Below are 4244 nucleotides of genomic sequence, written 5' to 3'. Positions count from 1 at the left end.
CCTGTTTGGAGCTAATTCCACTCATCTAAACTAATGGAGAGAACCCAGTGGTTTCATCAATCATCAATTCAAGGAGCAGTGGCTGGTTAATAGCTCTTTACTCAAAGAATAGTCACCGGTATTATCAGGGGGGCCAGCAGAGATCCCTCTCCAGCCACACAACGTGGCAAATTTGATTGTTGTATTCTTTTTCTCATTCGCCACGCTCTGTTCCATTTCCCGGATGGCTCCTGTCAGCTAACACATTGCAAATTGAAGCTTGCGGGCTCGATCGATTATCTTTCTTCCCCCTCATCCTAATCCATTTGATCTGTCTGTTGAGTAGGAGACTACATGATTGTGTGGGGGCGAGGGGTCAATATCTCCTGAATCAAGAGTAATATCCATTTAATTCCTTTTTCCTGTCAAGCGGCACTGGATGAAAAGCTCACTTGTTTTGCATTATGTGTCTTCTGTAGCTCTTTAAGGTTAAGATGGCTCAATAACGTCCTCTTCGTCTTGCTTTCTTAGGTTTCAAGTGCCCATGCTTCTATCCAGGGGAAGTCGGAGCTGCTCAAATCAGGGAGCCCCAAGTCGACACTAAACATATATGGACAGAAAGCAGTAAGGACTTGTCCATCAGTCGACTTCTATCACCAGACTCTCCATGGAAAGGAAAACGCAACTGCCCTGGACTGCACTATGACACTCCGGAGCCTACTCAGAGCAGGATCTGTGGGACTGGCTGAGGAATACCACGGACCTGCAGAATCCAGGCCTCGAGCCAAACGCCGGCCAATGGTCAAGACAGGCAAGTTCAAGAAAATGTTGGCTGGGGAGATTTCCACTCCAAACATTCAAAACGGTCAAGCTCAACCTTCTGATCACTGAAAAGATCGTCGGATCATGGTATGGCACCTTCAGCGTCTTCTTCCGCCATAACTCTACGGGCCAAGGCAACGTGTCCGTCAGCCTGGTCCCGCCGCAGCAAAATCGTTGAGTTTGATTGACAGACCCAGCAGTCGGTCATTGACCTCCAAGGATTCCAAATCCTTCAACTGCCGCATTGAGTACGAGAAAGTTGGAGAGGGGCTCCAAGAACACGCTCTGCAACTTCGACCATCTAAGACATGTTACAGAGCAGACCAACAAAGCCATGTATCCTGGCTCTGCTCAAGCCCTCAAAGTAATTTGCATTTACATCTCCTTCTACAGCACCGACTACAAGCTTGTGCAGAAAGTCTGCCCAGATTATAACTACCACAGCGATACTCCTTACTTCCCTTCTGGCTGAAGGTAGCCGCTGGTGTCACCCACATGAAGGACAATGAGAGGCAAAGGATGGAGCTCTCTCCCATCCATAACAAATACATGTTATCCGTATCGCTCATACCATACGCTCATGGCCCAGATCTATTAAAACGACTTGAGAATAGAGGAGTATTTGGCCACATGAAAACGTACATTTGAGGGCATAATGTAGTGCTTTTGTTTATACACTTGGTATCCTTTAAGTTACGGTACACATTATTGTTAATTTATTGTTTATATATTTTAATGTTCTTAGAATATTATTTTACCACTGGGGTGTTGCTTGTATGACCCTGTACACTCACAATTTTGTCCTGTAATGTTCTGTTTTAATTTAGAAATGTGCAAGTGTTTGAGTTTCAGAATATTTCATTAGTTTATTTTTACAAGTATGTACATGTGTATTAGAACTGCCAAGAGGTCATGAGGGTGTAGATACAGTAGGACTTTTTCGTTTAAATGGTAGTTTGCCTCAGAGGAGATGTCGGAGGAGAATTAATCGCGATCAGAATCTCAATGTTCCCTCCACCTACAAACGTTTGAACAGCCCTGGAGTCCCCACACATTCTTGAGTTATTCCTCCCAGCCTAAAGGCCCAAAGGCAAGGAGAATGGCTTTGTTCTGCTGGTTATGAGCAGGCCTTAACTACAGGCATGTTTTCTACCTATTACAAGGAAGCTGTACTGTGATAATTGTGAATTGTTCGGCCCAAGCTGTGTCCTGTTGTTCAATACGATTCAGGAATGGTTGGAGGGCTTGCTCATTGTCATATAATAAAACACTGTTATGTAATTAATTCTATATCCTAGAGCCTAATTTGTATGAATGGTTTTTGTACATAAATGATTCTGATGGAGCTGCTTCTGTATATACCTTCACTCATTGTCTGTTAACCCAAAACTTCACACTCTCTCTCTCAGATCCAGATATGCTTGTTCTTGGGTTCTTTGGACAAAGAAACTGATGTTGCTGATGTAGATGTGAACTCCTTGAAATCCATGCTCTTGTACAGGGGCTGTAAAACTGTCAAAAATATATATTAGAAGTACTTATCATCTGTATGATTATGTTTACTTTCAGGGAGAACAACGGGATGGAGATGTACAAATGAATAAAATACTGGAAGTTTTATCAGGTGAAGTCTTTGTTATTGTGTGTTTCTCAGAATGTGATATGAAAATCATATTTTTGATTTTTTTTTTACTTTACATTGTTTTATGCATGTCAAAATGTATTGCAGGCTTTGCAAAAAGACTGTTAGTGAGGGATGTGGTAGTGTATTTCACATGAGGAGGATGTTCACATTAAAACAAAAACAGTTAATTTTTAACAGCAGCTGAGGTTTCGTATAGTCCACTAAAATGGGAGGTTTTTCATTTGCAGAAAAACTATCAGTGGAAATGGGATTGGGTGAGACCGATAGTGTCTTTTTCAGAAGCTCAGACTGCCACAGAACACTCCAATGCAGCAGTTAGGACCAGCTGTCTGTCCGCTGTAAAGTGATTAGGGCCTCCGGCAGGAACATTACATTGAGTGTAGCTGGCTCGCAACTTATCAGTAATTAAAGAGGGCGCTAGGTTTGTGTCTTCATCATCTGTCCACAGGGGTTTTGAAGAAAGACTAATTTTGGAGTTGTCTGAAGCTTGTCTTACATTTTCTATTTCTAATCAATCTAGAAGAGGAGTATCTGCTCTGTTAGGTACCAAAGAAAAATTACACGTAGCAGTTTTTCAGTGCATCAAATGAATATATTTATGCTATTTTTATTTTTTTATACTGCTTGTGTGTGTGTGTGTGTGTGTGTGTGTATATATATATATATATATATATATATATATATATATATATATATATATATATATATATATATATATATATATATATATATATATATTATGTATATGTTATTTCTGTTTTGCTGTAATGTGTCAGTAGGACATATCAGATTACATTTCCAAAATAATTTTTGCCTTTAAATGTAATTATCCACTGAGTTTTTTGTATGCACAAGGAGTCCATACAGCCAGTGCTCCACACAGAGGTTTGATCTCACCATCCTCCAGTCTGTCTGGAATAACATGAAGAAACAGAACAAATTGAGATGGACTAAATCCAGAAGAAGTGTGGCAATGTCTCCAAAATGCTTCAAGAAACCTGCTAAGCTACAGTACTTGTGCAAAGTTTTAGGCACTTGTGTAAAAATGCTGTAAAGTGAAGATGCAATCAACAATACTGTCATAAATAGATTTTTATAAATTAACTTCTATAAACTTAAAAAAAAAGCTTTTGTCCTAGGTGCACTAGTGCATTGTTCTTCAGGTAGATTTTTCAGGTAAGTTTCTTGTCTTGGAGACATTGCCACAGTTCTTCTGGATTTAGTCTGTCTCAGTTTGTTTTCTTCATGTGTATTCCAGACAGACTGGATGATGATCAGATCAGATCTCTGTGTGGAGCACAGGCTGCTGTCAGATTCCTTGAGCAAACAAAAATCTCACGAGATTATTACGAAAATGGCAAAAGTTTTGAAATGTAAACTGATATTTACTACTGACACACTGCAGCAAAAGAAAGAAATAACTGCATTATATATATATATATATTATATATATATATATTATATATATAATAATATATATATATATATATAATATATTTGTTTGTTATTACTGGTTCCCCAAAACTTTTTAAATGATAATGTCTTAATCAACTAGTTGGTCCATTGGCAGCTCCCCTCCTGTGCAGGAATGAGAGACAGAATAGCATTTTTTCCCGCTGGTGGGTCAGAATACTTCAATCTCTATAACACAACCTGCGGCAGAATCATAATTAAAGTGACAGGATAACCAAACACAGTATTTATTCAATTATGACGCCCGCACCCGCCCCCTCCTTCGTCTGATTCCATCGCACAGAGGGGCATGACTACCATGTGTATTTAATTCAAATGTTTGCTC

General features: G+C 39.5%; 1 pseudogene; it reads left to right on the top strand.

The window, feature by feature from the left end:
* Nucleotides 1-510: 510 nt before the first annotated feature.
* Nucleotides 511-2422, top strand: LOC113070301 (neurexophilin-1 pseudogene; annotated as a pseudogene).
* The last annotated feature ends 1822 nt before the right edge of the window (nt 2423-4244 follow it).

This window comes from Carassius auratus, unplaced genomic scaffold, assembly GCF_003368295.1.
Source record: "Carassius auratus strain Wakin unplaced genomic scaffold, ASM336829v1 scaf_tig00003722, whole genome shotgun sequence".
In the NCBI taxonomy this organism is placed as follows: domain Eukaryota; kingdom Metazoa; phylum Chordata; class Actinopteri; order Cypriniformes; family Cyprinidae; genus Carassius; species Carassius auratus.
The sequence above is the reverse complement of the archived record's forward strand: the minus strand, read 5'-3'. Positions and strand labels throughout refer to the sequence as shown.